The following is a 27,644-nucleotide window of genomic DNA, read 5'->3' as shown; positions in this document are numbered from 1 at the left end:
AAAGACCACCTCTTCTTAAACTTGCATTGAGATAATAAGGTTTTAGAGTGTGCACAAAAAAAGCATCCAATGCACAGTGTTTCTGCCCCGTCTCGAACCGGGGACCTTTCGCGTGTTAGGCGAACGTGATGACCACTACACTACAGAAACTACCTTGGTGCTTTCTACTGTTAGAGGAAAGTTTCTCTCAAGTCTTCACCCTACTTCTATTCTGCTGTATCAGCAGCGGCTCAGAATATGCAGAACAAGTGTGAAAACCTCAGAGATATCATCCAACATGCTTGCAATTAGACGTATTCAAAACTCACTTGTGCAGGCATCGACAGGCAAATATCTGATGCCTAAATGCCAGCGAGTACAGCTTGGGAAAGCATCACCTGGGACACACTGAGACTAAGCAGGTAGGCAGATAAAGCATGGTGATCCATTTTTCTTCTGAGGTTAGAAATATGTTGTGCAACAATGCACCCAGTATAACGAGAAATAGTCATAGTGCTTTTTTAGTAGGGTTTGTATGTTTACCTCTAAAAAGGGCTCGTCCGGGATTTGAACCCGGGACCTCTCGCACCCTAAGCGAGAATCATACCCCTAGACCAACGAGCCACGCAAGAGTCACCTCTGACACGGCTCCAGGGGTTAGTGGCAGCTAGCCAGTACATGCTGCTCTGTTCTGCAATATGATTGCTGTCTTTTCCATGACCGTCATCAAACAAGAAATTAAAAAGCCTCTGTCCTTCAGACAGTTTGTTTGCTTTAAGTGTCTGCTCGTGGTGAGGACAAGAGAAGCATTTCTTCTCTCATGCCTTGCTTTCATGAAGTAGGCCCACCCTACAGAGCAAAGTGCGAGCAAGCGAATGGCGCAAGCTATCGTCACTTCTCTTTTTGAGCTGACACTGAGATCTCTGGAGCACACTACGTCAGGCTGGTGAGGAATAGACAGCCTCTATTATCTCAGCTTTTCTATAAAGTTAGCCAGTAAATGCAAACTTTGTGAAAAACAGCAAGCTGCATTTCTGCCCGGTCTCGAACCAGGGACCTTTCGCGTGTAAGGCGAACGTGATAACCACTACACTACAGAAACAGACACTACCTCAGGAATCTTGTTGGCGTGTATTGGGTTGGAACGCACAGACTAAGGGCCAACGTCCTTGAAGCTCAAAGTTGGGCTCTCCTTACCCGGTCTCTCTTTCTTTGGAAGACAGGAATGAGGACCACTTTTTTCCCCAAGAGGCGATTTTGAAACCATATCCTGAAATGACACTAGAAAAACTCTTTGCATGTAATGTTCCTACACTGCTGGTCCAGCCCAGAAAAGCAGTTGCAAGGAAGTCCTGCACTCCTTTATCATGTCAAAAGTGGAAAATAGCGTGCAGGGTAAGGAACCTTCTCGACATACACAGCGTCTTATAGCATTGAAAAGAAGAAAGGCTCCTATATGACAAGCAGCCTGAAAACTTCCACAGGATGGGCTCGTCCGGGATTTGAACCCGGGACCTCTCGCACCCGAAGCGAGAATCATACCCCTAGACCAACGAGCCTGAGTGGCCAGGAGACATTTTGAACAATTACTGAAGCGTCTTTCAGAAAACAGCAGGGCTATTTGGCTCGTCTCCCTATAAGTGAGCCACACAAAGTCATGTTTTCTCTCAAGTTGTTGTTTTTTCACTCCAGCAAGGAAGGGGGCAGCCAATCTCCTATCGGCCAGTGAGCAGTAAAAAGGCACAGATGAGAACAGCAAGCACTTTCTGGCACTTGTACTCCTCTGCAAGTCCTGGACCCTTGCTCCATAGACTTCCACACCAGAAGCAATGAAGGGCCCACCATTTCTTGCGCCTGAGAAAGAGGTGTTTGATATTTGGATTCAAACGCGCTCGCTCAGCGCTCGATCAGGCTCGATCAGGCGAGATTTATATGAGTGGCTCACAGGCCTGAAACATTCACCTGGGAGACCCAGAGTGGCTGACTTCCCAGTATGGCCATTGTTGGGCGAGTCTCCTCCTTTCCTCCTGCCTCAATCTAGAATTGGCTGCAAATCACAAGAGGGAGTGCAATGTCCGTGTGTAGTGCCTACTACCAGCTACCTCTCTGTCTTCCTTATGTAAATTAGAATTTTCAAGGGGGGACCATTGGCAATCTGCTCCTCCCACATAACCAGGAAGCCCTGTTGAACATGTCTGCCTGTGTTGTTGCAGGGACAGTGCCTTCTCTGCCAAAAAGGTGGCAGGAGAGCCTCACAACAAATGATGGGATCAACTGCTTATTTCGAAACCCAGCAAGGCAGTTACTGTGATGGATTGCAAATGTAATGGAAGGTGTGCCTGAGGTGTCACTTTCAGAAATACATGGAATTGTGATTGAGGGCCCAGCCTGGTGGATTTCTCTTTATTTACTACAGGTTCCCGCAAATATTGTGGTGTGTGTGGGGAATGCACTGCAAAAATTAGGAAGACTTAAGGGTGTAAAAGGGACCTGTCAGAAGTGGGATTTGAACCCACGCCTCCATGAGGAGACCAGAAGGCTCAGCATCACTGAAGATCAAGCTCTCTTGAGTCTGGCGCCTTAGACCACTCGGCCATCCTGACGGCTCAGGGTGTGCTTAGTTCTGACTTTTCTGTCTGCACCTGCCAACGTTTCCACTTACAACGTTCACAGAAATGTCACAGGTGTAAAGGCCCCAACAATACAACATAGCTCACACAAAATAAAAATAGGCCCAAGAACAACCCCCAGATGATCGATGGAGATAACTTTGTTTCGTCTGCAAAGGTAAAAAAAAATTCTCGCGGCTCACTGTGTTCAAAGACCACCTCTTCTTAAACTTGCATTGAGATAATAAGGTTTTAGAGTGTGCACAAAAAAAGCATCCAATGCACAGTGTTTCTGCCCCGTCTCGAACCGGGGACCTTTCGCGTGTTAGGCGAACGTGATGACCACTACACTACAGAAACTACCTTGGTGCTTTCTACTGTTAGAGGAAAGTTTCTCTCAAGTCTTCACCCTACTTCTATTCTGCTGTATCAGCAGCGGCTCAGAATATGCAGAACAAGTGTGAAAACCTCAGAGATATCATCCAACATGCTTGCAATTAGACGTATTCAAAACTCACTTGTGCAGGCATCGACAGGCAAATATCTGATGCCTAAATGCCAGCGAGTACAGCTTGGGAAAGCATCACCTGGGACACACTGAGACTAAGCAGGTAGGCAGATAAAGCATGGTGATCCATTTTTCTTCTGAGGTTAGAAATATGTTGTGCAACAATGCACCCAGTATAACGAGAAATAGTCATAGTGCTTTTTTAGTAGGGTTTGTATGTTTACCTCTAAAAAGGGCTCGTCCGGGATTTGAACCCGGGACCTCTCGCACCCTAAGCGAGAATCATACCCCTAGACCAACGAGCCACGCAAGAGTCACCTCTGACACGGCTCCAGGGGTTAGTGGCAGCTAGCCAGTACATGCTGCTCTGTTCTGCAATATGATTGCTGTCTTTTCCATGACCGTCATCAAACAAGAAATTAAAAAGCCTCTGTCCTTCAGACAGTTTGTTTGCTTTAAGTGTCTGCTCGTGGTGAGGACAAGAGAAGCATTTCTTCTCTCATGCCTTGCTTTCATGAAGTAGGCCCACCCTACAGAGCAAAGTGCGAGCAAGCGAATGGCGCAAGCTATCGTCACTTCTCTTTTTGAGCTGACACTGAGATCTCTGGAGCACACTACGTCAGGCTGGTGAGGAATAGACAGCCTCTATTATCTCAGCTTTTCTATAAAGTGAGCCAGTAAATGCAAACACTGTGAAAAACAGCAAGCTGCATTTCTGCCCGGTCTCGAACCAGGGACCTTTCGCGTGTAAGGCGAACGTGATAACCACTACACTACAGAAACAGACACTACCTCAGGAATCTTGTTGGCGTGTATTGGGTTGGAACGCACAGACTAAGGGCCAACGTCCTTGAAGCTCAAAGTTGGGCTCTCCTTACCCGGTCTCTCTTTCTTTGGAAGACAGGAATGAGGACCACTTTTTTCCCCAAGAGGCGATTTTGAAACCATATCCTGAAATGACACTAGAAAAACTCTTTGCATGTAATGTTCCTACACTGCTGGTCCAGCCCAGAAAAGCAGTTGCAAGGAAGTCCTGCACTCCTTTATCATGTCAAAAGTGGAAAATAGCGTGCAGGGTAAGGAACCTTCTCGACATACACAGCGTCTTATAGCATTGAAAAGAAGAAAGGCTCCTATATGACAAGCAGCCTGAAAACTTCCACAGGATGGGCTCGTCCGGGATTTGAACCCGGGACCTCTCGCACCCGAAGCGAGAATCATACCCCTAGACCAACGAGCCTGAGTGGCCAGGAGACATTTTGAACAATTACTGAAGCGTCTTTCAGAAAACAGCAGGGCTATTTGGCTCGTCTCCCTATAAGTGAGCCACACAAAGTCATGTTTTCTCTCAAGTTGTTGTTTTTTCACTCCAGCAAGGAAGGGGGCAGCCAATCTCCTATCGGCCAGTGAGCAGTAAAAAGGCACAGATGAGAACAGCAAGCACTTTCTGGCACTTGTACTCCTCTGCAAGTCCTGGACCCTTGCTCCATAGACTTCCACACCAGAAGCAATGAAGGGCCCACCATTTCTTGCGCCTGAGAAAGAGGTGTTTGATATTTGGATTCAAACGCGCTCGCTCAGCGCTCGATCAGGCTCGATCAGGCGAGATTTATATGAGTGGCTCACAGGCCTGAAACATTCACCTGGGAGACCCAGAGTGGCTGACTTCCCAGTATGGCCATTGTTGGGCGAGTCTCCTCCTTTCCTCCTGCCTCAATCTAGAATTGGCTGCAAATCACAAGAGGGAGTGCAATGTCCGTGTGTAGTGCCTACTACCAGCTACCTCTCTGTCTTCCTTATGTAAATTAGAATTTTCAAGGGGGGACCATTGGCAATCTGCTCCTCCCACATAACCAGGAAGCCCTGTTGAACATGTCTGCCTGTGTTGTTGCAGGGACAGTGCCTTCTCTGCCAAAAAGGTGGCAGGAGAGCCTCACAACAAATGATGGGATCAACTGCTTATTTCGAAACCCAGCAAGGCAGTTACTGTGATGGATTGCAAATGTAATGGAAGGTGTGCCTGAGGTGTCACTTTCAGAAATACATGGAATTGTGATTGAGGGCCCAGCCTGGTGGATTTCTCTTTATTTACTACAGGTTCCCGCAAATATTGTGGTGTGTGTGGGGAATGCACTGCAAAAATTAGGAAGACTTAAGGGTGTAAAAGGGACCTGTCAGAAGTGGGATTTGAACCCACGCCTCCATGAGGAGACCAGAAGGCTCAGCATCACTGAAGATCAAGCTCTCTTGAGTCTGGCGCCTTAGACCACTCGGCCATCCTGACGGCTCAGGGTGTGCTTAGTTCTGACTTTTCTGTCTGCACCTGCCAACGTTTCCACTTACAACGTTCACAGAAATGTCACAGGTGTAAAGGCCCCAACAATACAACATAGCTCACACAAAATAAAAATAGGCCCAAGAACAACCCCCAGATGATCGATGGAGATAACTTTGTTTCGTCTGCAAAGGTAAAAAAAAATTCTCGCGGCTCACTGTGTTCAAAGACCACCTCTTCTTAAACTTGCATTGAGATAATAAGGTTTTAGAGTGTGCACAAAAAAAGCATCCAATGCACAGTGTTTCTGCCCCGTCTCGAACCGGGGACCTTTCGCGTGTTAGGCGAACGTGATGACCACTACACTACAGAAACTACCTTGGTGCTTTCTACTGTTAGAGGAAAGTTTCTCTCAAGTCTTCACCCTACTTCTATTCTGCTGTATCAGCAGCGGCTCAGAATATGCAGAACAAGTGTGAAAACCTCAGAGATATCATCCAACATGCTTGCAATTAGACGTATTCAAAACTCACTTGTGCAGGCATCGACAGGCAAATATCTGATGCCTAAATGCCAGCGAGTACAGCTTGGGAAAGCATCACCTGGGACACACTGAGACTAAGCAGGTAGGCAGATAAAGCATGGTGATCCATTTTTCTTCTGAGGTTAGAAATATGTTGTGCAACAATGCACCCAGTATAACGAGAAATAGTCATAGTGCTTTTTTAGTAGGGTTTGTATGTTTACCTCTAAAAAGGGCTCGTCCGGGATTTGAACCCGGGACCTCTCGCACCCTAAGCGAGAATCATACCCCTAGACCAACGAGCCACGCAAGAGTCACCTCTGACACGGCTCCAGGGGTTAGTGGCAGCTAGCCAGTACATGCTGCTCTGTTCTGCAATATGATTGCTGTCTTTTCCATGACCGTCATCAAACAAGAAATTAAAAAGCCTCTGTCCTTCAGACAGTTTGTTTGCTTTAAGTGTCTGCTCGTGGTGAGGACAAGAGAAGCATTTCTTCTCTCATGCCTTGCTTTCATGAAGTAGGCCCACCCTACAGAGCAAAGTGCGAGCAAGCGAATGGCGCAAGCTATCGTCACTTCTCTTTTTGAGCTGACACTGAGATCTCTGGAGCACACTACGTCAGGCTGGTGAGGAATAGACAGCCTCTATTATCTCAGCTTTTCTATAAAGTGAGCCAGTAAATGCAAACACTGTGAAAAACAGCAAGCTGCATTTCTGCCCGGTCTCGAACCAGGGACCTTTCGCGTGTAAGGCGAACGTGATAACCACTACACTACAGAAACAGACACTACCTCAGGAATCTTGTTGGCGTGTATTGGGTTGGAACGCACAGACTAAGGGCCAACGTCCTTGAAGCTCAAAGTTGGGCTCTCCTTACCCGGTCTCTCTTTCTTTGGAAGACAGGAATGAGGACCACTTTTTTCCCCAAGAGGCGATTTTGAAACCATATCCTGAAATGACACTAGAAAAACTCTTTGCATGTAATGTTCCTACACTGCTGGTCCAGCCCAGAAAAGCAGTTGCAAGGAAGTCCTGCACTCCTTTATCATGTCAAAAGTGGAAAATAGCGTGCAGGGTAAGGAACCTTCTCGACATACACAGCGTCTTATAGCATTGAAAAGAAGAAAGGCTCCTATATGACAAGCAGCCTGAAAACTTCCACAGGATGGGCTCGTCCGGGATTTGAACCCGGGACCTCTCGCACCCGAAGCGAGAATCATACCCCTAGACCAACGAGCCTGAGTGGCCAGGAGACATTTTGAACAATTACTGAAGCGTCTTTCAGAAAACAGCAGGGCTATTTGGCTCGTCTCCCTATAAGTGAGCCACACAAAGTCATGTTTTCTCTCAAGTTGTTGTTTTTTCACTCCAGCAAGGAAGGGGGCAGCCAATCTCCTATCGGCCAGTGAGCAGTAAAAAGGCACAGATGAGAACAGCAAGCACTTTCTGGCACTTGTACTCCTCTGCAAGTCCTGGACCCTTGCTCCATAGACTTCCACACCAGAAGCAATGAAGGGCCCACCATTTCTTGCGCCTGAGAAAGAGGTGTTTGATATTTGGATTCAAACGCGCTCGCTCAGCGCTCGATCAGGCTCGATCAGGCGAGATTTATATGAGTGGCTCACAGGCCTGAAACATTCACCTGGGAGACCCAGAGTGGCTGACTTCCCAGTATGGCCATTGTTGGGCGAGTCTCCTCCTTTCCTCCTGCCTCAATCTAGAATTGGCTGCAAATCACAAGAGGGAGTGCAATGTCCGTGTGTAGTGCCTACTACCAGCTACCTCTCTGTCTTCCTTATGTAAATTAGAATTTTCAAGGGGGGACCATTGGCAATCTGCTCCTCCCACATAACCAGGAAGCCCTGTTGAACATGTCTGCCTGTGTTGTTGCAGGGACAGTGCCTTCTCTGCCAAAAAGGTGGCAGGAGAGCCTCACAACAAATGATGGGATCAACTGCTTATTTCGAAACCCAGCAAGGCAGTTACTGTGATGGATTGCAAATGTAATGGAAGGTGTGCCTGAGGTGTCACTTTCAGAAATACATGGAATTGTGATTGAGGGCCCAGCCTGGTGGATTTCTCTTTATTTACTACAGGTTCCCGCAAATATTGTGGTGTGTGTGGGGAATGCACTGCAAAAATTAGGAAGACTTAAGGGTGTAAAAGGGACCTGTCAGAAGTGGGATTTGAACCCACGCCTCCATGAGGAGACCAGAAGGCTCAGCATCACTGAAGATCAAGCTCTCTTGAGTCTGGCGCCTTAGACCACTCGGCCATCCTGACGGCTCAGGGTGTGCTTAGTTCTGACTTTTCTGTCTGCACCTGCCAACGTTTCCACTTACAACGTTCACAGAAATGTCACAGGTGTAAAGGCCCCAACAATACAACATAGCTCACACAAAATAAAAATAGGCCCAAGAACAACCCCCAGATGATCGATGGAGATAACTTTGTTTCGTCTGCAAAGGTAAAAAAAAATTCTCGCGGCTCACTGTGTTCAAAGACCACCTCTTCTTAAACTTGCATTGAGATAATAAGGTTTTAGAGTGTGCACAAAAAAAGCATCCAATGCACAGTGTTTCTGCCCCGTCTCGAACCGGGGACCTTTCGCGTGTTAGGCGAACGTGATGACCACTACACTACAGAAACTACCTTGGTGCTTTCTACTGTTAGAGGAAAGTTTCTCTCAAGTCTTCACCCTACTTCTATTCTGCTGTATCAGCAGCGGCTCAGAATATGCAGAACAAGTGTGAAAACCTCAGAGATATCATCCAACATGCTTGCAATTAGACGTATTCAAAACTCACTTGTGCAGGCATCGACAGGCAAATATCTGATGCCTAAATGCCAGCGAGTACAGCTTGGGAAAGCATCACCTGGGACACACTGAGACTAAGCAGGTAGGCAGATAAAGCATGGTGATCCATTTTTCTTCTGAGGTTAGAAATATGTTGTGCAACAATGCACCCAGTATAACGAGAAATAGTCATAGTGCTTTTTTAGTAGGGTTTGTATGTTTACCTCTAAAAAGGGCTCGTCCGGGATTTGAACCCGGGACCTCTCGCACCCTAAGCGAGAATCATACCCCTAGACCAACGAGCCACGCAAGAGTCACCTCTGACACGGCTCCAGGGGTTAGTGGCAGCTAGCCAGTACATGCTGCTCTGTTCTGCAATATGATTGCTGTCTTTTCCATGACCGTCATCAAACAAGAAATTAAAAAGCCTCTGTCCTTCAGACAGTTTGTTTGCTTTAATTGTCTGCTCGTGGTGAGGACAAGAGAAGCATTTCTTCTCTCATGCCTTGCTTTCATGAAGTAGGCCCACCCTACAGAGCAAAGTGCGAGCAAGCGAATGGCGCAAGCTATCGTCACTTCTCTTTTTGAGCTGACACTGAGATCTCTGGAGCACACTACGTCAGGCTGGTGAGGAATAGACAGCCTCTATTATCTCAGCTTTTCTATAAAGTGAGCCAGTAAATGCAAACACTGTGAAAAACGGCAAGCTGCATTTCTGCCCGGTCTCGAACCAGGGACCTTTCGCGTGTAAGGCGAACGTGATAACCACTACACTACAGAAACAGACACTACCTCAGGAATCTTGTTGGCGTGTATTGGGTTGGAACGCACAGACTAAGGGCCAACGTCCTTGAAGCTCAAAGTTGGGCTCTCCTTACCCGGTCTCTCTTTCTTTGGAAGACAGGAATGAGGACCACTTTTTTCCCCAAGAGGCGATTTTGAAACCATATCCTGAAATGACACTAGAAAAACTCTTTGCATGTAATGTTCCTACACTGCTGGTCCAGCCCAGAAAAGCAGTTGCAAGGAAGTCCTGCACTCCTTTATCATGTCAAAAGTGGAAAATAGCGTGCAGGGTAAGGAACCTTCTCGACATACACAGCGTCTTATAGCATTGAAAAGAAGAAAGGCTCCTATATGACAAGCAGCCTGAAAACTTCCACAGGATGGGCTCGTCCGGGATTTGAACCCGGGACCTCTCGCACCCGAAGCGAGAATCATACCCCTAGACCAACGAGCCTGAGTGGCCAGGAGACATTTTGAACAATTACTGAAGCGTCTTTCAGAAAACAGCAGGGCTATTTGGCTCGTCTCCCTATAAGTGAGCCACACAAAGTCATGTTTTCTCTCAAGTTGTTGTTTTTTCACTCCAGCAAGGAAGGGGGCAGCCAATCTCCTATCGGCCAGTGAGCAGTAAAAAGGCACAGATGAGAACAGCAAGCACTTTCTGGCACTTGTACTCCTCTGCAAGTCCTGGACCCTTGCTCCATAGACTTCCACACCAGAAGCAATGAAGGGCCCACCATTTCTTGCGCCTGAGAAAGAGGTGTTTGATATTTGGATTCAAACGCGCTCGCTCAGCGCTCGATCAGGCTCGATCAGGCGAGATTTATATGAGTGGCTCACAGGCCTGAAACATTCACCTGGGAGACCCAGAGTGGCTGACTTCCCAGTATGGCCATTGTTGGGCGAGTCTCCTCCTTTCCTCCTGCCTCAATCTAGAATTGGCTGCAAATCACAAGAGGGAGTGCAATGTCCGTGTGTAGTGCCTACTACCAGCTACCTCTCTGTCTTCCTTATGTAAATTAGAATTTTCAAGGGGGGACCATTGGCAATCTGCTCCTCCCACATAACCAGGAAGCCCTGTTGAACATGTCTGCCTGTGTTGTTGCAGGGACAGTGCCTTCTCTGCCAAAAAGGTGGCAGGAGAGCCTCACAACAAATGATGGGATCAACTGCTTATTTCGAAACCCAGCAAGGCAGTTACTGTGATGGATTGCAAATGTAATGGAAGGTGTGCCTGAGGTGTCACTTTCAGAAATACATGGAATTGTGATTGAGGGCCCAGCCTGGTGGATTTCTCTTTATTTACTACAGGTTCCCGCAAATATTGTGGTGTGTGTGGGGAATGCACTGCAAAAATTAGGAAGACTTAAGGGTGTAAAAGGGACCTGTCAGAAGTGGGATTTGAACCCACGCCTCCATGAGGAGACCAGAAGGCTCAGCATCACTGAAGATCAAGCTCTCTTGAGTCTGGCGCCTTAGACCACTCGGCCATCCTGACGGCTCAGGGTGTGCTTAGTTCTGACTTTTCTGTCTGCACCTGCCAACGTTTCCACTTACAACGTTCACAGAAATGTCACAGGTGTAAAGGCCCCAACAATACAACATAGCTCACACAAAATAAAAATAGGCCCAAGAACAACCCCCAGATGATCGATGGAGATAACTTTGTTTCGTCTGCAAAGGTAAAAAAAAATTCTCGCGGCTCACTGTGTTCAAAGACCACCTCTTCTTAAACTTGCATTGAGATAATAAGGTTTTAGAGTGTGCACAAAAAAAGCATCCAATGCACAGTGTTTCTGCCACGTCTCGAACCGGGGACCTTTCGCGTGTTAGGCGAACGTGATGACCACTACACTACAGAAACTACCTTGGTGCTTTCTACTGTTAGAGGAAAGTTTCTCTCAAGTCTTCACCCTACTTCTATTCTGCTGTATCAGCAGCGGCTCAGAATATGCAGAACAAGTGTGAAAACCTCAGAGATATCATCCAACATGCTTGCAATTAGACGTATTCAAAACTCACTTGTGCAGGCATCGACAGGCAAATATCTGATGCCTAAATGCCAGCGAGTACAGCTTGGGAAAGCATCACCTGGGACACACTGAGACTAAGCAGGTAGGCAGATAAAGCATGGTGATCCATTTTTCTTCTGAGGTTAGAAATATGTTGTGCAACAATGCACCCAGTATAACGAGAAATAGTCATAGTGCTTTTTTAGTAGGGTTTGTATGTTTACCTCTAAAAAGGGCTCGTCCGGGATTTGAACCCGGGACCTCTCGCACCCTAAGCGAGAATCATACCCCTAGACCAACGAGCCACGCAAGAGTCACCTCTGACACGGCTCCAGGGGTTAGTGGCAGCTAGCCAGTACATGCTGCTCTGTTCTGCAATATGATTGCTGTCTTTTCCATGACCGTCATCAAACAAGAAATTAAAAAGCCTCTGTCCTTCAGACAGTTTGTTTGCTTTAAGTGTCTGCTCGTGGTGAGGACAAGAGAAGCATTTCTTCTCTCATGCCTTGCTTTCATGAAGTAGGCCCACCCTACAGAGCAAAGTGCGAGCAAGCGAATGGCGCAAGCTATCGTCACTTCTCTTTTTGAGCTGACACTGAGATCTCTGGAGCACACTACGTCAGGCTGGTGAGGAATAGACAGCCTCTATTATCTCAGCTTTTCTATAAAGTGAGCCAGTAAATGCAAACACTGTGAAAAACAGCAAGCTGCATTTCTGCCCGGTCTCGAACCAGGGACCTTTCGCGTGTAAGGCGAACGTGATAACCACTACACTACAGAAACAGACACTACCTCAGGAATCTTGTTGGCGTGTATTGGGTTGGAACGCACAGACTAAGGGCCAACGTCCTTGAAGCTCAAAGTTGGGCTCTCCTTACCCGGTCTCTCTTTCTTTGGAAGACAGGAATGAGGACCACTTTTTTCCCCAAGAGGCGATTTTGAAACCATATCCTGAAATGACACTAGAAAAACTCTTTGCATGTAATGTTCCTACACTGCTGGTCCAGCCCAGAAAAGCAGTTGCAAGGAAGTCCTGCACTCCTTTATCATGTCAAAAGTGGAAAATAGCGTGCAGGGTAAGGAACCTTCTCGACATACACAGCGTCTTATAGCATTGAAAAGAAGAAAGGCTCCTATATGACAAGCAGCCTGAAAACTTCCACAGGATGGGCTCGTCCGGGATTTGAACCCGGGACCTCTCGCACCCGAAGCGAGAATCATACCCCTAGACCAACGAGCCTGAGTGGCCAGGAGACATTTTGAACAATTACTGAAGCGTCTTTCAGAAAACAGCAGGGCTATTTGGCTCGTCTCCCTATAAGTGAGCCACACAAAGTCATGTTTTCTCTCAAGTTGTTGTTTTTTCACTCCAGCAAGGAAGGGGGCAGCCAATCTCCTATCGGCCAGTGAGCAGTAAAAAGGCACAGATGAGAACAGCAAGCACTTTCTGGCACTTGTACTCCTCTGCAAGTTCTGGACCCTTGCTCCATAGACTTCCACACCAGAAGCAATGAAGGGCCCACCATTTCTTGCGCCTGAGAAAGAGGTGTTTGATATTTGGATTCAAACGCGCTCGCTCAGCGCTCGATCAGGCTCGATCAGGCGAGATTTATATGAGTGGCTCACAGGCCTGAAACATTCACCTGGGAGACCCAGAGTGGCTGACTTCCCAGTATGGCCATTGTTGGGCGAGTCTCCTCCTTTCCTCCTGCCTCAATCTAGAATTGGCTGCAAATCACAAGAGGGAGTGCAATGTCCGTGTGTAGTGCCTACTACCAGCTACCTCTCTGTCTTCCTTATGTAAATTAGAATTTTCAAGGGGGGACCATTGGCAATCTGCTCCTCCCACATAACCAGGAAGCCCTGTTGAACATGTCTGCCTGTGTTGTTGCAGGGACAGTGCCTTCTCTGCCAAAAAGGTGGCAGGAGAGCCTCACAACAAATGATGGGATCAACTGCTTATTTCGAAACCCAGCAAGGCAGTTACTGTGATGGATTGCAAATGTAATGGAAGGTGTGCCTGAGGTGTCACTTTCAGAAATACATGGAATTGTGATTGAGGGCCCAGCCTGGTGGATTTCTCTTTATTTACTACAGGTTCCCGCAAATATTGTGGTGTGTGTGGGGAATGCACTGCAAAAATTAGGAAGACTTAAGGGTGTAAAAGGGACCTGTCAGAAGTTGGATTTGAACCCACGCCTCCATGAGGAGACCAGAAGGCTCAGCATCACTGAAGATCAAGCTCTCTTGAGTCTGGCGCCTTAGACCACTCGGCCATCCTGACGGCTCAGGGTGTGCTTAGTTCTGACTTTTCTGTCTGCACCTGCCAACGTTTCCACTTACAACGTTCACAGAAATGTCACAGGTGTAAAGGCCCCAACAATACAACATAGCTCACACAAAATAAAAATAGGCCCAAGAACAACCCCCAGATGATCGATGGAGATAACTTTGTTTCGTCTGCAAAGGTAAAAAAAAATTCTCGCGGCTCACTGTGTTCAAAGACCACCTCTTCTTAAACTTGCATTGAGATAATAAGGTTTTAGAGTGTGCACAAAAAAAGCATCCAATGCACAGTGTTTCTGCCCCGTCTCGAACCGGGGACCTTTCGCGTGTTAGGCGAACGTGATGACCACTACACTACAGAAACTACCTTGGTGCTTTCTACTGTTAGAGGAAAGTTTCTCTCAAGTCTTCACCCTACTTCTATTCTGCTGTATCAGCAGCGGCTCAGAATATGCAGAACAAGTGTGAAAACCTCAGAGATATCATCCAACATGCTTGCAATTAGACGTATTCAAAACTCACTTGTGCAGGCATCGACAGGCAAATATCTGATGCCTAAATGCCAGCGAGTACAGCTTGGGAAAGCATCACCTGGGACACACTGAGACTAAGCAGGTAGGCAGATAAAGCATGGTGATCCATTTTTCTTCTGAGGTTAGAAATATGTTGTGCAACAATGCACCCAGTATAACGAGAAATAGTCATAGTGCTTTTTTAGTAGGGTTTGTATGTTTACCTCTAAAAAGGGCTCGTCCGGGATTTGAACCCGGGACCTCTCGCACCCTAAGCGAGAATCATACCCCTAGACCAACGAGCCACGCAAGAGTCACCTCTGACACGGCTCCAGGGGTTAGTGGCAGCTAGCCAGTACATGCTGCTCTGTTCTGCAATATGATTGCTGTCTTTTCCATGACCGTCATCAAACAAGAAATTAAAAAGCCTCTGTCCTTCAGACAGTTTGTTTGCTTTAAGTGTCTGCTCGTGGTGAGGACAAGAGAAGCATTTCTTCTCTCATGCCTTGCTTTCATGAAGTAGGCCCACCCTACAGAGCAAAGTGCGAGCAAGCGAATGGCGCAAGCTATCGTCACTTCTCTTTTTGAGCTGACACTGAGATCTCTGGAGCACACTACGTCAGGCTGGTGAGGAATAGACAGCCTCTATTATCTCAGCTTTTCTATAAAGTGAGCCAGTAAATGCAAACACTGTGAAAAACAGCAAGCTGCATTTCTGCCCGGTCTCGAACCAGGGACCTTTCGCGTGTAAGGCGAACGTGATAACCACTACACTACAGAAACAGACACTACCTCAGGAATCTTGTTGGCGTGTATTGGGTTGGAACGCACAGACTAAGGGCCAACGTCCTTGAAGCTCAAAGTTGGGCTCTCCTTACCCGGTCTCTCTTTCTTTGGAAGACAGGAATGAGGACCACTTTTTTCCCCAAGAGGCGATTTTGAAACCATATCCTGAAATGACACTAGAAAAACTCTTTGCATGTAATGTTCCTACACTGCTGGTCCAGCCCAGAAAAGCAGTTGCAAGGAAGTCCTGCACTCCTTTATCATGTCAAAAGTGGAAAATAGCGTGCAGGGTAAGGAACCTTCTCGACATACACAGCGTCTTATAGCATTGAAAAGAAGAAAGGCTCCTATATGACAAGCAGCCTGAAAACTTCCACAGGATGGGCTCGTCCGGGATTTGAACCCGGGACCTCTCGCACCCGAAGCGAGAATCATACCCCTAGACCAACGAGCCTGAGTGGCCAGGAGACATTTTGAACAATTACTGAAGCGTCTTTCAGAAAACAGCAGGGCTATTTGGCTCGTCTCCCTATAAGTGAGCCACACAAAGTCATGTTTTCTCTCAAGTTGTTGTTTTTTCACTCCAGCAAGGAAGGGGGCAGCCAATCTCCTATCGGCCAGTGAGCAGTAAAAAGGCACAGATGAGAACAGCAAGCACTTTCTGGCACTTGTACTCCTCTGCAAGTCCTGGACCCTTGCTCCATAGACTTCCACACCAGAAGCAATGAAGGGCCCACCATTTCTTGCGCCTGAGAAAGAGGTGTTTGATATTTGGATTCAAACGCGCTCGCTCAGCGCTCGATCAGGCTCGATCAGGCGAGATTTATATGAGTGGCTCACAGGCCTGAAACATTCACCTGGGAGACCCAGAGTGGCTGACTTCCCAGTATGGCCATTGTTGGGCGAGTCTCCTCCTTTCCTCCTGCCTCAATCTAGAATTGGCTGCAAATCACAAGAGGGAGTGCAATGTCCGTGTGTAGTGCCTACTACCAGCTACCTCTCTGTCTTCCTTATGTAAATTAGAATTTTCAAGGGGGGACCATTGGCAATCTGCTCCTCCCACATAACCAGGAAGCCCTGTTGAACATGTCTGCCTGTGTTGTTGCAGGGACAGTGCCTTCTCTGCCAAAAAGGTGGCAGGAGAGCCTCACAACAAATGATGGGATCAACTGCTTATTTCGAAACCCAGCAAGGCAGTTACTGTGATGGATTGCAAATGTAATGGAAGGTGTGCCTGAGGTGTCACTTTCAGAAATACATGGAATTGTGATTGAGGGCCCAGCCTGGTGGATTTCTCTTTATTTACTACAGGTTCCCGCAAATATTGTGGTGTGTGTGGGGAATGCACTGCAAAAATTAGGAAGACTTAAGGGTGTAAAAGGGACCTGTCAGAAGTGGGATTTGAACCCACGCCTCCATGAGGAGACCAGAAGGCTCAGCATCACTGAAGATCAAGCTCTCTTGAGTCTGGCGCCTTAGACCACTCGGCCATCCTGACGGCTCAGGGTGTGCTTAGTTCTGACTTTTCTGTCTGCACCTGCCAACGTTTCCACTTACAACGTTCACAGAAATGTCACAGGTGTAAAGGCCCCAACAATACAACATAGCTCACACAAAATAAAAATAGGCCCAAGAACAACCCCCAGATGATCGATGGAGATAACTTTGTTTCGTCTGCAAAGGTAAAAAAAAATTCTCGCGGCTCACTGTGTTCAAAGACCACCTCTTCTTAAACTTGCATTGAGATAATAAGGTTTTAGAGTGTGCACAAAAAAAGCATCCAATGCACAGTGTTTCTGCCCCGTCTCGAACCGGGGACCTTTCGCGTGTTAGGCGAACGTGATGACCACTACACTACAGAAACTACCTTGGTGCTTTCTACTGTTAGAGGAAAGTTTCTCTCAAGTCTTCACCCTACTTCTATTCTGCTGTATCAGCAGCGGCTCAGAATATGCAGAACAAGTGTGAAAACCTCAGAGATATCATCCAACATGCTTGCAATTAGACGTATTCAAAACTCACTTGTGCAGGCATCGACAGGCAAATATCTGATGCCTAAATGCCAGCGAGTACAGCTTGGGAAAGCATCACCTGGGACACACTGAGACTAAGCAGGTAGGCAGATAAAGCATGGTGATCCATTTTTCTTCTGAGGTTAGAAATATGTTGTGCAACAATGCACCCAGTATAACGAGAAATAGTCATAGTGCTTTTTTAGTAGGGTTTGTATGTTTACCTCTAAAAAGGGCTCGTCCGGGATTTGAACCCGGGACCTCTCGCACCCTAAGCGAGAATCATACCCCTAGACCAACGAGCCACGCAAGAGTCACCTCTGACACGGCTCCAGGGGTTAGTGGCAGCTAGCCAGTACATGCTGCTCTGTTCTGCAATATGATTGCTGTCTTTTCCATGACCGTCATCAAACAAGAAATTAAAAAGCCTCTGTCCTTCAGACAGTTTGTTTGCTTTAATTGTCTGCTCGTGGTGAGGACAAGAGAAGCATTTCTTCTCTCATGCCTTGCTTTCATGAAGTAGGCCCACCCTACAGAGCAAAGTGCGAGCAAGCGAATGGCGCAAGCTATCGTCACTTCTCTTTTTGAGCTGACACTGAGATCTCTGGAGCACACTACGTCAGGCTGGTGAGGAATAGACAGCCTCTATTATCTCAGCTTTTCTATAAAGTGAGCCAGTAAATGCAAACACTGTGAAAAACGGCAAGCTGCATTTCTGCCCGGTCTCGAACCAGGGACCTTTCGCGTGTAAGGCGAACGTGATAACCACTACACTACAGAAACAGACACTACCTCAGGAATCTTGTTGGCGTGTATTGGGTTGGAACGCACAGACTAAGGGCCAACGTCCTTGAAGCTCAAAGTTGGGCTCTCCTTACCCGGTCTCTCTTTCTTTGGAAGACAGGAATGAGGACCACTTTTTTCCCCAAGAGGCGATTTTGAAACCATATCCTGAAATGACACTAGAAAAACTCTTTGCATGTAATGTTCCTACACTGCTGGTCCAGCCCAGAAAAGCAGTTGCAAGGAAGTCCTGCACTCCTTTATCATGTCAAAAGTGGAAAATAGCGTGCAGGGTAAGGAACCTTCTCGACATACACAGCGTCTTATAGCATTGAAAAGAAGAAAGGCTCCTATATGACAAGCAGCCTGAAAACTTCCACAGGATGGGCTCGTCCGGGATTTGAACCCGGGACCTCTCGCACCCGAAGCGAGAATCATACCCCTAGACCAACGAGCCTGAGTGGCCAGGAGACATTTTGAACAATTACTGAAGCGTCTTTCAGAAAACAGCAGGGCTATTTGGCTCGTCTCCCTATAAGTGAGCCACACAAAGTCATGTTTTCTCTCAAGTTGTTGTTTTTTCACTCCAGCAAGGAAGGGGGCAGCCAATCTCCTATCGGCCAGTGAGCAGTAAAAAGGCACAGATGAGAACAGCAAGCACTTTCTGGCACTTGTACTCCTCTGCAAGTCCTGGACCCTTGCTCCATAGACTTCCACACCAGAAGCAATGAAGGGCCCACCATTTCTTGCGCCTGAGAAAGAGGTGTTTGATATTTGGATTCAAACGCGCTCGCTCAGCGCTCGATCAGGCTCGATCAGGCGAGATTTATATGAGTGGCTCACAGGCCTGAAACATTCACCTGGGAGACCCAGAGTGGCTGACTTCCCAGTATGGCCATTGTTGGGCGAGTCTCCTCCTTTCCTCCTGCCTCAATCTAGAATTGGCTGCAAATCACAAGAGGGAGTGCAATGTCCGTGTGTAGTGCCTACTACCAGCTACCTCTCTGTCTTCCTTATGTAAATTAGAATTTTCAAGGGGGGACCATTGGCAATCTGCTCCTCCCACATAACCAGGAAGCCCTGTTGAACATGTCTGCCTGTGTTGTTGCAGGGACAGTGCCTTCTCTGCCAAAAAGGTGGCAGGAGAGCCTCACAACAAATGATGGGATCAACTGCTTATTTCGAAACCCAGCAAGGCAGTTACTGTGATGGATTGCAAATGTAATGGAAGGTGTGCCTGAGGTGTCACTTTCAGAAATACATGGAATTGTGATTGAGGGCCCAGCCTGGTGGATTTCTCTTTATTTACTACAGGTTCCCGCAAATATTGTGGTGTGTGTGGGGAATGCACTGCAAAAATTAGGAAGACTTAAGGGTGTAAAAGGGACCTGTCAGAAGTGGGATTTGAACCCACGCCTCCATGAGGAGACCAGAAGGCTCAGCATCACTGAAGATCAAGCTCTCTTGAGTCTGGCGCCTTAGACCACTCGGCCATCCTGACGGCTCAGGGTGTGCTTAGTTCTGACTTTTCTGTCTGCACCTGCCAACGTTTCCACTTACAACGTTCACAGAAATGTCACAGGTGTAAAGGCCCCAACAATACAACATAGCTCACACAAAATAAAAATAGGCCCAAGAACAACCCCCAGATGATCGATGGAGATAACTTTGTTTCGTCTGCAAAGGTAAAAAAAAATTCTCGCGGCTCACTGTGTTCAAAGACCACCTCTTCTTAAACTTGCATTGAGATAATAAGGTTTTAGAGTGTGCACAAAAAAAGCATCCAATGCACAGTGTTTCTGCCACGTCTCGAACCGGGGACCTTTCGCGTGTTAGGCGAACGTGATGACCACTACACTACAGAAACTACCTTGGTGCTTTCTACTGTTAGAGGAAAGTTTCTCTCAAGTCTTCACCCTACTTCTATTCTGCTGTATCAGCAGCGGCTCAGAATATGCAGAACAAGTGTGAAAACCTCAGAGATATCATCCAACATGCTTGCAATTAGACGTATTCAAAACTCACTTGTGCAGGCATCGACAGGCAAATATCTGATGCCTAAATGCCAGCGAGTACAGCTTGGGAAAGCATCACCTGGGACACACTGAGACTAAGCAGGTAGGCAGATAAAGCATGGTGATCCATTTTTCTTCTGAGGTTAGAAATATGTTGTGCAACAATGCACCCAGTATAACGAGAAATAGTCATAGTGCTTTTTTAGTAGGGTTTGTATGTTTACCTCTAAAAAGGGCTCGTCCGGGATTTGAACCCGGGACCTCTCGCACCCTAAGCGAGAATCATACCCCTAGACCAACGAGCCACGCAAGAGTCACCTCTGACACGGCTCCAGGGGTTAGTGGCAGCTAGCCAGTACATGCTGCTCTGTTCTGCAATATGATTGCTGTCTTTTCCATGACCGTCATCAAACAAGAAATTAAAAAGCCTCTGTCCTTCAGACAGTTTGTTTGCTTTAAGTGTCTGCTCGTGGTGAGGACAAGAGAAGCATTTCTTCTCTCATGCCTTGCTTTCATGAAGTAGGCCCACCCTACAGAGCAAAGTGCGAGCAAGCGAATGGCGCAAGCTATCGTCACTTCTCTTTTTGAGCTGACACTGAGATCTCTGGAGCACACTACGTCAGGCTGGTGAGGAATAGACAGCCTCTATTATCTCAGCTTTTCTATAAAGTGAGCCAGTAAATGCAAACACTGTGAAAAACAGCAAGCTGCATTTCTGCCCGGTCTCGAACCAGGGACCTTTCGCGTGTAAGGCGAACGTGATAACCACTACACTACAGAAACAGACACTACCTCAGGAATCTTGTTGGCGTGTATTGGGTTGGAACGCACAGACTAAGGGCCAACGTCCTTGAAGCTCAAAGTTGGGCTCTCCTTACCCGGTCTCTCTTTCTTTGGAAGACAGGAATGAGGACCACTTTTTTCCCCAAGAGGCGATTTTGAAACCATATCCTGAAATGACACTAGAAAAACTCTTTGCATGTAATGTTCCTACACTGCTGGTCCAGCCCAGAAAAGCAGTTGCAAGGAAGTCCTGCACTCCTTTATCATGTCAAAAGTGGAAAATAGCGTGCAGGGTAAGGAACCTTCTCGACATACACAGCGTCTTATAGCATTGAAAAGAAGAAAGGCTCCTATATGACAAGCAGCCTGAAAACTTCCACAGGATGGGCTCGTCCGGGATTTGAACCCGGGACCTCTCGCACCCGAAGCGAGAATCATACCCCTAGACCAACGAGCCTGAGTGGCCAGGAGACATTTTGAACAATTACTGAAGCGTCTTTCAGAAAACAGCAGGGCTATTTGGCTCGTCTCCCTATAAGTGAGCCACACAAAGTCATGTTTTCTCTCAAGTTGTTGTTTTTTCACTCCAGCAAGGAAGGGGGCAGCCAATCTCCTATCGGCCAGTGAGCAGTAAAAAGGCACAGATGAGAACAGCAAGCACTTTCTGGCACTTGTACTCCTCTGCAAGTTCTGGACCCTTGCTCCATAGACTTCCACACCAGAAGCAATGAAGGGCCCACCATTTCTTGCGCCTGAGAAAGAGGTGTTTGATATTTGGATTCAAACGCGCTCGCTCAGCGCTCGATCAGGCTCGATCAGGCGAGATTTATATGAGTGGCTCACAGGCCTGAAACATTCACCTGGGAGACCCAGAGTGGCTGACTTCCCAGTATGGCCATTGTTGGGCGAGTCTCCTCCTTTCCTCCTGCCTCAATCTAGAATTGGCTGCAAATCACAAGAGGGAGTGCAATGTCCGTGTGTAGTGCCTACTACCAGCTACCTCTCTGTCTTCCTTATGTAAATTAGAATTTTCAAGGGGGGACCATTGGCAATCTGCTCCTCCCACATAACCAGGAAGCCCTGTTGAACATGTCTGCCTGTGTTGTTGCAGGGACAGTGCCTTCTCTGCCAAAAAGGTGGCAGGAGAGCCTCACAACAAATGATGGGATCAACTGCTTATTTCGAAACCCAGCAAGGCAGTTACTGTGATGGATTGCAAATGTAATGGAAGGTGTGCCTGAGGTGTCACTTTCAGAAATACATGGAATTGTGATTGAGGGCCCAGCCTGGTGGATTTCTCTTTATTTACTACAGGTTCCCGCAAATATTGTGGTGTGTGTGGGGAATGCACTGCAAAAATTAGGAAGACTTAAGGGTGTAAAAGGGACCTGTCAGAAGTTGGATTTGAACCCACGCCTCCATGAGGAGACCAGAAGGCTCAGCATCACTGAAGATCAAGCTCTCTTGAGTCTGGCGCCTTAGACCACTCGGCCATCCTGACGGCTCAGGGTGTGCTTAGTTCTGACTTTTCTGTCTGCACCTGCCAACGTTTCCACTTACAACGTTCACAGAAATGTCACAGGTGTAAAGGCCCCAACAATACAACATAGCTCACACAAAATAAAAATAGGCCCAAGAACAACCCCCAGATGATCGATGGAGATAACTTTGTTTCGTCTGCAAAGGTAAAAAAAAATTCTCGCGGCTCACTGTGTTCAAAGACCACCTCTTCTTAAACTTGCATTGAGATAATAAGGTTTTAGAGTGTGCACAAAAAAAGCATCCAATGCACAGTGTTTCTGCCCCGTCTCGAACCGGGGACCTTTCGCGTGTTAGGCGAACGTGATGACCACTACACTACAGAAACTACCTTGGTGCTTTCTACTGTTAGAGGAAAGTTTCTCTCAAGTCTTCACCCTACTTCTATTCTGCTGTATCAGCAGCGGCTCAGAATATGCAGAACAAGTGTGAAAACCTCAGAGATATCATCCAACATGCTTGCAATTAGACGTATTCAAAACTCACTTGTGCAGGCATCGACAGGCAAATATCTGATGCCTAAATGCCAGCGAGTACAGCTTGGGAAAGCATCACCTGGGACACACTGAGACTAAGCAGGTAGGCAGATAAAGCATGGTGATCCATTTTTCTTCTGAGGTTAGAAATATGTTGTGCAACAATGCACCCAGTATAACGAGAAATAGTCATAGTGCTTTTTTAGTAGGGTTTGTATGTTTACCTCTAAAAAGGGCTCGTCCGGGATTTGAACCCGGGACCTCTCGCACCCTAAGCGAGAATCATACCCCTAGACCAACGAGCCACGCAAGAGTCACCTCTGACACGGCTCCAGGGGTTAGTGGCAGCTAGCCAGTACATGCTGCTCTGTTCTGCAATATGATTGCTGTCTTTTCCATGACCGTCATCAAACAAGAAATTAAAAAGCCTCTGTCCTTCAGACAGTTTGTTTGCTTTAAGTGTCTGCTCGTGGTGAGGACAAGAGAAGCATTTCTTCTCTCATGCCTTGCTTTCATGAAGTAGGCCCACCCTACAGAGCAAAGTGCGAGCAAGCGAATGGCGCAAGCTATCGTCACTTCTCTTTTTGAGCTGACACTGAGATCTCTGGAGCACACTACGTCAGGCTGGTGAGGAATAGACAGCCTCTATTATCTCAGCTTTTCTATAAAGTGAGCCAGTAAATGCAAACACTGTGAAAAACAGCAAGCTGCATTTCTGCCCGGTCTCGAACCAGGGACCTTTCGCGTGTAAGGCGAACGTGATAACCACTACACTACAGAAACAGACACTACCTCAGGAATCTTGTTGGCGTGTATTGGGTTGGAACGCACAGACTAAGGGCCAACGTCCTTGAAGCTCAAAGTTGGGCTCTCCTTACCCGGTCTCTCTTTCTTTGGAAGACAGGAATGAGGACCACTTTTTTCCCCAAGAGGCGATTTTGAAACCATATCCTGAAATGACACTAGAAAAACTCTTTGCATGTAATGTTCCTACACTGCTGGTCCAGCCCAGAAAAGCAGTTGCAAGGAAGTCCTGCACTCCTTTATCATGTCAAAAGTGGAAAATAGCGTGCAGGGTAAGGAACCTTCTCGACATACACAGCGTCTTATAGCATTGAAAAGAAGAAAGGCTCCTATATGACAAGCAGCCTGAAAACTTCCACAGGATGGGCTCGTCCGGGATTTGAACCCGGGACCTCTCGCACCCGAAGCGAGAATCATACCCCTAGACCAACGAGCCTGAGTGGCCAGGAGACATTTTGAACAATTACTGAAGCGTCTTTCAGAAAACAGCAGGGCTATTTGGCTCGTCTCCCTATAAGTGAGCCACACAAAGTCATGTTTTCTCTCAAGTTGTTGTTTTTTCACTCCAGCAAGGAAGGGGGCAGCCAATCTCCTATCGGCCAGTGAGCAGTAAAAAGGCACAGATGAGAACAGCAAGCACTTTCTGGCACTTGTACTCCTCTGCAAGTCCTGGACCCTTGCTCCATAGACTTCCACACCAGAAGCAATGAAGGGCCCACCATTTCTTGCGCCTGAGAAAGAGGTGTTTGATATTTGGATTCAAACGCGCTCGCTCAGCGCTCGATCAGGCTCGATCAGGCGAGATTTATATGAGTGGCTCACAGGCCTGAAACATTCACCTGGGAGACCCAGAGTGGCTGACTTCCCAGTATGGCCATTGTTGGGCGAGTCTCCTCCTTTCCTCCTGCCTCAATCTAGAATTGGCTGCAAATCACAAGAGGGAGTGCAATGTCCGTGTGTAGTGCCTACTACCAGCTACCTCTCTGTCTTCCTTATGTAAATTAGAATTTTCAAGGGGGGACCATTGGCAATCTGCTCCTCCCACATAACCAGGAAGCCCTGTTGAACATGTCTGCCTGTGTTGTTGCAGGGACAGTGCCTTCTCTGCCAAAAAGGTGGCAGGAGAGCCTCACAACAAATGATGGGATCAACTGCTTATTTCGAAACCCAGCAAGGCAGTTACTGTGATGGATTGCAAATGTAATGGAAGGTGTGCCTGAGGTGTCACTTTCAGAAATACATGGAATTGTGATTGAGGGCCCAGCCTGGTGGATTTCTCTTTATTTACTACAGGTTCCCGCAAATATTGTGGTGTGTGTGGGGAATGCACTGCAAAAATTAGGAAGACTTAAGGGTGTAAAAGGGACCTGTCAGAAGTGGGATTTGAACCCACGCCTCCATGAGGAGACCAGAAGGCTCAGCATCACTGAAGATCAAGCTCTCTTGAGTCTGGCGCCTTAGACCACTCGGCCATCCTGACGGCTCAGGGTGTGCTTAGTTCTGACTTTTCTGTCTGCACCTGCCAACGTTTCCACTTACAACGTTCACAGAAATGTCACAGGTGTAAAGGCCCCAACAATACAACATAGCTCACACAAAATAAAAATAGGCCCAAGAACAACCCCCAGATGATCGATGGAGATAACTTTGTTTCGTCTGCAAAGGTAAAAAAAAATTCTCGCGGCTCACTGTGTTCAAAGACCACCTCTTCTTAAACTTGCATTGAGATAATAAGGTTTTAGAGTGTGCACAAAAAAAGCATCCAATGCACAGTGTTTCTGCCCCGTCTCGAACCGGGGACCTTTCGCGTGTTAGGCGAACGTGATGACCACTACACTACAGAAACTACCTTGGTGCTTTCTACTGTTAGAGGAAAGTTTCTCTCAAGTCTTCACCCTACTTCTATTCTGCTGTATCAGCAGCGGCTCAGAATATGCAGAACAAGTGTGAAAACCTCAGAGATATCATCCAACATGCTTGCAATTAGACGTATTCAAAACTCACTTGTGCAGGCATCGACAGGCAAATATCTGATGCCTAAATGCCAGCGAGTACAGCTTGGGAAAGCATCACCTGGGACACACTGAGACTAAGCAGGTAGGCAGATAAAGCATGGTGATCCATTTTTCTTCTGAGGTTAGAAATATGTTGTGCAACAATGCACCCAGTATAACGAGAAATAGTCATAGTGCTTTTTTAGTAGGGTTTGTATGTTTACCTCTAAAAAGGGCTCGTCCGGGATTTGAACCCGGGACCTCTCGCACCCTAAGCGAGAATCATACCCCTAGACCAACGAGCCACGCAAGAGTCACCTCTGACACGGCTCCAGGGGTTAGTGGCAGCTAGCCAGTACATGCTGCTCTGTTCTGCAATATGATTGCTGTCTTTTCCATGACCGTCATCAAACAAGAAATTAAAAAGCCTCTGTCCTTCAGACAGTTTGTTTGCTTTAAGTGTCTGCTCGTGGTGAGGACAAGAGAAGCATTTCTTCTCTCATGCCTTGCTTTCATGAAGTAGGCCCACCCTACAGAGCAAAGTGCGAGCAAGCGAATGGCGCAAGCTATCGTCACTTCTCTTTTTGAGCTGACACTGAGATCTCTGGAGCACACTACGTCAGGCTGGTGAGGAATAGACAGCCTCTATTATCTCAGCTTTTCTATAAAGTGAGCCAGTAAATGCAAACACTGTGAAAAACAGCAAGCTGCATTTCTGCCCGGTCTCGAACCAGGGACCTTTCGCGTGTAAGGTGAACGTGATAACCACTACACTACAGAAACAGACACTACCTCAGGAATCTTGTTGGCGTGTATTGGGTTGGAACGCACAGACTAAGGGCCAACGTCCTTGAAGCTCAAAGTTGGGCTCTCCTTACCCGGTCTCTCTTTCTTTGGAAGACAGGAATGAGGACCACTTTTTTCCCCAAGAGGCGATTTTGAAACCATATCCTGAAATGACACTAGAAAAACTCTTTGCATGTAATGTTCCTACACTGCTGGTCCAGCCCAGAAAAGCAGTTGCAAGGAAGTCCTGCACTCCTTTATCATGTCAAAAGTGGAAAATAGCGTGCAGGGTAAGGAACCTTCTCGACATACACAGCGTCTTATAGCATTGAAAAGAAGAAAGGCTCCTATATGACAAGCAGCCTGAAAACTTCCACCGGATGGGCTCGTCCGGGATTTGAACCCGGGACCTCTCGCACCCGAAGCGAGAATCATACCCCTAGACCAACGAGCCTGAGTGGCCAGGAGACATTTTGAACAATTACTGAAGCGTCTTTCAGAAAACAGCAGGGCTATTTGGCTCGTCTCCCTATAAGTGAGCCACACAAAGTCATGTTTTCTCTCAAGTTGTTGTTTTTTCACTCCAGCAAGGAAGGGGGCAGCCAATCTCCTATCGGCCAGTGAGCAGTAAAAAGGCACAGATGAGAACAGCAAGCACTTTCTGGCACTTGTACTCCTCTGCAAGTCCTGGACCCTTGCTCCATAGACTTCCACACCAGAAGCAATGAAGGGCCCACCATTTCTTGCGCCTGAGAAAGAGGTGTTTGATATTTGGATTCAAACGCGCTCGCTCAGCGCTCGATCAGGCTCGATCAGGCGAGATTTATATGAGTGGCTCACAGGCCTGAAACATTCACCTGGGAGACCCAGAGTGGCTGACTTCCCAGTATGGCCATTGTTGGGCGAGTCTCCTCCTTTCCTCCTGCCTCAATCTAGAATTGGCTGCAAATCACAAGAGGGAGTGCAATGTCCGTGTGTAGTGCCTACTACCAGCTACCTCTCTGTCTTCCTTATGTAAATTAGAATTTTCAAGGGGGGACCATTGGCAATCTGCTCCTCCCACATAACCAGGAAGCCCTGTTGAACATGTCTGCCTGTGTTGTTGCAGGGACAGTGCCTTCTCTGCCAAAAAGGTGGCAGGAGAGCCTCACAACAAATGATGGGATCAACTGCTTATTTCGAAACCCAGCAAGGCAGTTACTGTGATGGATTGCAAATGTAATGGAAGGTGTGCCTGAGGTGTCACTTTCAGAAATACATGGAATTGTGATTGAGGGCCCAGCCTGGTGGATTTCTCTTTATTTACTACAGGTTCCCGCAAATATTGTGGTGTGTGTGGGGAATGCACTGCAAAAATTAGGAAGACTTAAGGGTGTAA

At 47.2% G+C, this 27,644-nt stretch overlaps 49 non-coding genes across 49 annotated transcripts; all 49 read right to left on the bottom strand.

Annotated features, from left to right (window-relative positions):
* Window positions 1–77: 77 nt before the first annotated feature.
* Window positions 78–150, bottom strand: TRNAV-AAC (transfer RNA valine (anticodon AAC)). The gene has a single exon. It is a non-coding gene; the product is annotated as a tRNA-Val (tRNA).
* Window positions 151–531: 381 nt separating this feature from the next.
* Window positions 532–603, bottom strand: TRNAP-AGG (transfer RNA proline (anticodon AGG)). The gene has a single exon. It is a non-coding gene; the product is annotated as a tRNA-Pro (tRNA).
* A 405-nt stretch (window positions 604–1,008) lies between these two features.
* Window positions 1,009–1,081, bottom strand: TRNAV-UAC (transfer RNA valine (anticodon UAC)). The gene has a single exon. It is a non-coding gene; the product is annotated as a tRNA-Val (tRNA).
* Window positions 1,082–1,466: 385 nt separating this feature from the next.
* TRNAP-CGG (transfer RNA proline (anticodon CGG)) lies at window positions 1,467–1,538 on the bottom strand. The gene has a single exon. It is a non-coding gene; the product is annotated as a tRNA-Pro (tRNA).
* A 932-nt stretch (window positions 1,539–2,470) lies between these two features.
* Window positions 2,471–2,582, bottom strand: TRNAL-CAA (transfer RNA leucine (anticodon CAA)). Its single transcript has 2 exons — window positions 2,545–2,582; window positions 2,471–2,516 (listed from the first exon to the last, which is right to left on the bottom strand). It is a non-coding gene; the product is annotated as a tRNA-Leu (tRNA).
* A 293-nt stretch (window positions 2,583–2,875) lies between these two features.
* On the bottom strand, window positions 2,876–2,948 carry TRNAV-AAC (transfer RNA valine (anticodon AAC)). The gene has a single exon. It is a non-coding gene; the product is annotated as a tRNA-Val (tRNA).
* A 381-nt stretch (window positions 2,949–3,329) lies between these two features.
* Window positions 3,330–3,401, bottom strand: TRNAP-AGG (transfer RNA proline (anticodon AGG)). The gene has a single exon. It is a non-coding gene; the product is annotated as a tRNA-Pro (tRNA).
* Window positions 3,402–3,806: 405 nt separating this feature from the next.
* Window positions 3,807–3,879, bottom strand: TRNAV-UAC (transfer RNA valine (anticodon UAC)). Its single transcript has one exon. It is a non-coding gene; the product is annotated as a tRNA-Val (tRNA).
* A 385-nt stretch (window positions 3,880–4,264) lies between these two features.
* Window positions 4,265–4,336, bottom strand: TRNAP-CGG (transfer RNA proline (anticodon CGG)). Its single transcript has one exon. It is a non-coding gene; the product is annotated as a tRNA-Pro (tRNA).
* Window positions 4,337–5,268: 932 nt separating this feature from the next.
* TRNAL-CAA (transfer RNA leucine (anticodon CAA)) lies at window positions 5,269–5,380 on the bottom strand. The gene is made up of 2 exons: window positions 5,343–5,380; window positions 5,269–5,314 (listed from the first exon to the last, which is right to left on the bottom strand). It is a non-coding gene; the product is annotated as a tRNA-Leu (tRNA).
* Window positions 5,381–5,673: 293 nt separating this feature from the next.
* On the bottom strand, window positions 5,674–5,746 carry TRNAV-AAC (transfer RNA valine (anticodon AAC)). Its single transcript has one exon. It is a non-coding gene; the product is annotated as a tRNA-Val (tRNA).
* A 381-nt stretch (window positions 5,747–6,127) lies between these two features.
* Window positions 6,128–6,199, bottom strand: TRNAP-AGG (transfer RNA proline (anticodon AGG)). Its single transcript has one exon. It is a non-coding gene; the product is annotated as a tRNA-Pro (tRNA).
* A 405-nt stretch (window positions 6,200–6,604) lies between these two features.
* On the bottom strand, window positions 6,605–6,677 carry TRNAV-UAC (transfer RNA valine (anticodon UAC)). The gene has a single exon. It is a non-coding gene; the product is annotated as a tRNA-Val (tRNA).
* Window positions 6,678–7,062: 385 nt separating this feature from the next.
* Window positions 7,063–7,134, bottom strand: TRNAP-CGG (transfer RNA proline (anticodon CGG)). The gene has a single exon. It is a non-coding gene; the product is annotated as a tRNA-Pro (tRNA).
* Window positions 7,135–8,066: 932 nt separating this feature from the next.
* Window positions 8,067–8,178, bottom strand: TRNAL-CAA (transfer RNA leucine (anticodon CAA)). The gene is made up of 2 exons: window positions 8,141–8,178; window positions 8,067–8,112 (listed from the first exon to the last, which is right to left on the bottom strand). It is a non-coding gene; the product is annotated as a tRNA-Leu (tRNA).
* A 293-nt stretch (window positions 8,179–8,471) lies between these two features.
* TRNAV-AAC (transfer RNA valine (anticodon AAC)) lies at window positions 8,472–8,544 on the bottom strand. The gene has a single exon. It is a non-coding gene; the product is annotated as a tRNA-Val (tRNA).
* Window positions 8,545–8,925: 381 nt separating this feature from the next.
* Window positions 8,926–8,997, bottom strand: TRNAP-AGG (transfer RNA proline (anticodon AGG)). Its single transcript has one exon. It is a non-coding gene; the product is annotated as a tRNA-Pro (tRNA).
* A 405-nt stretch (window positions 8,998–9,402) lies between these two features.
* TRNAV-UAC (transfer RNA valine (anticodon UAC)) lies at window positions 9,403–9,475 on the bottom strand. The gene has a single exon. It is a non-coding gene; the product is annotated as a tRNA-Val (tRNA).
* A 385-nt stretch (window positions 9,476–9,860) lies between these two features.
* On the bottom strand, window positions 9,861–9,932 carry TRNAP-CGG (transfer RNA proline (anticodon CGG)). Its single transcript has one exon. It is a non-coding gene; the product is annotated as a tRNA-Pro (tRNA).
* A 932-nt stretch (window positions 9,933–10,864) lies between these two features.
* On the bottom strand, window positions 10,865–10,976 carry TRNAL-CAA (transfer RNA leucine (anticodon CAA)). The gene is made up of 2 exons: window positions 10,939–10,976; window positions 10,865–10,910 (listed from the first exon to the last, which is right to left on the bottom strand). It is a non-coding gene; the product is annotated as a tRNA-Leu (tRNA).
* Window positions 10,977–11,269: 293 nt separating this feature from the next.
* Window positions 11,270–11,342, bottom strand: TRNAV-AAC (transfer RNA valine (anticodon AAC)). The gene has a single exon. It is a non-coding gene; the product is annotated as a tRNA-Val (tRNA).
* Window positions 11,343–11,723: 381 nt separating this feature from the next.
* On the bottom strand, window positions 11,724–11,795 carry TRNAP-AGG (transfer RNA proline (anticodon AGG)). The gene has a single exon. It is a non-coding gene; the product is annotated as a tRNA-Pro (tRNA).
* A 405-nt stretch (window positions 11,796–12,200) lies between these two features.
* TRNAV-UAC (transfer RNA valine (anticodon UAC)) lies at window positions 12,201–12,273 on the bottom strand. Its single transcript has one exon. It is a non-coding gene; the product is annotated as a tRNA-Val (tRNA).
* A 385-nt stretch (window positions 12,274–12,658) lies between these two features.
* TRNAP-CGG (transfer RNA proline (anticodon CGG)) lies at window positions 12,659–12,730 on the bottom strand. The gene has a single exon. It is a non-coding gene; the product is annotated as a tRNA-Pro (tRNA).
* A 932-nt stretch (window positions 12,731–13,662) lies between these two features.
* On the bottom strand, window positions 13,663–13,774 carry TRNAL-CAA (transfer RNA leucine (anticodon CAA)). Its single transcript has 2 exons — window positions 13,737–13,774; window positions 13,663–13,708 (listed from the first exon to the last, which is right to left on the bottom strand). It is a non-coding gene; the product is annotated as a tRNA-Leu (tRNA).
* A 293-nt stretch (window positions 13,775–14,067) lies between these two features.
* TRNAV-AAC (transfer RNA valine (anticodon AAC)) lies at window positions 14,068–14,140 on the bottom strand. Its single transcript has one exon. It is a non-coding gene; the product is annotated as a tRNA-Val (tRNA).
* Window positions 14,141–14,521: 381 nt separating this feature from the next.
* Window positions 14,522–14,593, bottom strand: TRNAP-AGG (transfer RNA proline (anticodon AGG)). The gene has a single exon. It is a non-coding gene; the product is annotated as a tRNA-Pro (tRNA).
* A 405-nt stretch (window positions 14,594–14,998) lies between these two features.
* On the bottom strand, window positions 14,999–15,071 carry TRNAV-UAC (transfer RNA valine (anticodon UAC)). The gene has a single exon. It is a non-coding gene; the product is annotated as a tRNA-Val (tRNA).
* Window positions 15,072–15,456: 385 nt separating this feature from the next.
* Window positions 15,457–15,528, bottom strand: TRNAP-CGG (transfer RNA proline (anticodon CGG)). Its single transcript has one exon. It is a non-coding gene; the product is annotated as a tRNA-Pro (tRNA).
* A 932-nt stretch (window positions 15,529–16,460) lies between these two features.
* TRNAL-CAA (transfer RNA leucine (anticodon CAA)) lies at window positions 16,461–16,572 on the bottom strand. Its single transcript has 2 exons — window positions 16,535–16,572; window positions 16,461–16,506 (listed from the first exon to the last, which is right to left on the bottom strand). It is a non-coding gene; the product is annotated as a tRNA-Leu (tRNA).
* A 293-nt stretch (window positions 16,573–16,865) lies between these two features.
* On the bottom strand, window positions 16,866–16,938 carry TRNAV-AAC (transfer RNA valine (anticodon AAC)). The gene has a single exon. It is a non-coding gene; the product is annotated as a tRNA-Val (tRNA).
* A 381-nt stretch (window positions 16,939–17,319) lies between these two features.
* On the bottom strand, window positions 17,320–17,391 carry TRNAP-AGG (transfer RNA proline (anticodon AGG)). Its single transcript has one exon. It is a non-coding gene; the product is annotated as a tRNA-Pro (tRNA).
* Window positions 17,392–17,796: 405 nt separating this feature from the next.
* On the bottom strand, window positions 17,797–17,869 carry TRNAV-UAC (transfer RNA valine (anticodon UAC)). The gene has a single exon. It is a non-coding gene; the product is annotated as a tRNA-Val (tRNA).
* Window positions 17,870–18,254: 385 nt separating this feature from the next.
* Window positions 18,255–18,326, bottom strand: TRNAP-CGG (transfer RNA proline (anticodon CGG)). Its single transcript has one exon. It is a non-coding gene; the product is annotated as a tRNA-Pro (tRNA).
* A 932-nt stretch (window positions 18,327–19,258) lies between these two features.
* On the bottom strand, window positions 19,259–19,370 carry TRNAL-CAA (transfer RNA leucine (anticodon CAA)). Its single transcript has 2 exons — window positions 19,333–19,370; window positions 19,259–19,304 (listed from the first exon to the last, which is right to left on the bottom strand). It is a non-coding gene; the product is annotated as a tRNA-Leu (tRNA).
* Window positions 19,371–19,663: 293 nt separating this feature from the next.
* Window positions 19,664–19,736, bottom strand: TRNAV-AAC (transfer RNA valine (anticodon AAC)). Its single transcript has one exon. It is a non-coding gene; the product is annotated as a tRNA-Val (tRNA).
* Window positions 19,737–20,117: 381 nt separating this feature from the next.
* Window positions 20,118–20,189, bottom strand: TRNAP-AGG (transfer RNA proline (anticodon AGG)). Its single transcript has one exon. It is a non-coding gene; the product is annotated as a tRNA-Pro (tRNA).
* Window positions 20,190–20,594: 405 nt separating this feature from the next.
* Window positions 20,595–20,667, bottom strand: TRNAV-UAC (transfer RNA valine (anticodon UAC)). Its single transcript has one exon. It is a non-coding gene; the product is annotated as a tRNA-Val (tRNA).
* A 385-nt stretch (window positions 20,668–21,052) lies between these two features.
* TRNAP-CGG (transfer RNA proline (anticodon CGG)) lies at window positions 21,053–21,124 on the bottom strand. The gene has a single exon. It is a non-coding gene; the product is annotated as a tRNA-Pro (tRNA).
* A 932-nt stretch (window positions 21,125–22,056) lies between these two features.
* Window positions 22,057–22,168, bottom strand: TRNAL-CAA (transfer RNA leucine (anticodon CAA)). Its single transcript has 2 exons — window positions 22,131–22,168; window positions 22,057–22,102 (listed from the first exon to the last, which is right to left on the bottom strand). It is a non-coding gene; the product is annotated as a tRNA-Leu (tRNA).
* A 293-nt stretch (window positions 22,169–22,461) lies between these two features.
* On the bottom strand, window positions 22,462–22,534 carry TRNAV-AAC (transfer RNA valine (anticodon AAC)). Its single transcript has one exon. It is a non-coding gene; the product is annotated as a tRNA-Val (tRNA).
* A 381-nt stretch (window positions 22,535–22,915) lies between these two features.
* TRNAP-AGG (transfer RNA proline (anticodon AGG)) lies at window positions 22,916–22,987 on the bottom strand. The gene has a single exon. It is a non-coding gene; the product is annotated as a tRNA-Pro (tRNA).
* A 405-nt stretch (window positions 22,988–23,392) lies between these two features.
* TRNAV-UAC (transfer RNA valine (anticodon UAC)) lies at window positions 23,393–23,465 on the bottom strand. The gene has a single exon. It is a non-coding gene; the product is annotated as a tRNA-Val (tRNA).
* Window positions 23,466–23,850: 385 nt separating this feature from the next.
* Window positions 23,851–23,922, bottom strand: TRNAP-CGG (transfer RNA proline (anticodon CGG)). The gene has a single exon. It is a non-coding gene; the product is annotated as a tRNA-Pro (tRNA).
* A 932-nt stretch (window positions 23,923–24,854) lies between these two features.
* TRNAL-CAA (transfer RNA leucine (anticodon CAA)) lies at window positions 24,855–24,966 on the bottom strand. Its single transcript has 2 exons — window positions 24,929–24,966; window positions 24,855–24,900 (listed from the first exon to the last, which is right to left on the bottom strand). It is a non-coding gene; the product is annotated as a tRNA-Leu (tRNA).
* A 293-nt stretch (window positions 24,967–25,259) lies between these two features.
* TRNAV-AAC (transfer RNA valine (anticodon AAC)) lies at window positions 25,260–25,332 on the bottom strand. The gene has a single exon. It is a non-coding gene; the product is annotated as a tRNA-Val (tRNA).
* Window positions 25,333–25,713: 381 nt separating this feature from the next.
* TRNAP-AGG (transfer RNA proline (anticodon AGG)) lies at window positions 25,714–25,785 on the bottom strand. The gene has a single exon. It is a non-coding gene; the product is annotated as a tRNA-Pro (tRNA).
* A 405-nt stretch (window positions 25,786–26,190) lies between these two features.
* TRNAV-UAC (transfer RNA valine (anticodon UAC)) lies at window positions 26,191–26,263 on the bottom strand. Its single transcript has one exon. It is a non-coding gene; the product is annotated as a tRNA-Val (tRNA).
* A 385-nt stretch (window positions 26,264–26,648) lies between these two features.
* TRNAP-CGG (transfer RNA proline (anticodon CGG)) lies at window positions 26,649–26,720 on the bottom strand. The gene has a single exon. It is a non-coding gene; the product is annotated as a tRNA-Pro (tRNA).
* Window positions 26,721–27,644: the final 924 nt, after the last annotated feature.

The sequence above is a fragment of the Lissotriton vulgaris genome, chromosome 10 (assembly GCF_964263255.1).
Source record: "Lissotriton vulgaris chromosome 10, aLisVul1.2, whole genome shotgun sequence".
NCBI lineage: Eukaryota > Metazoa > Chordata > Amphibia > Caudata > Salamandridae > Lissotriton > Lissotriton vulgaris.
This window is presented reverse-complemented; position numbering and strand designations above follow the sequence as displayed.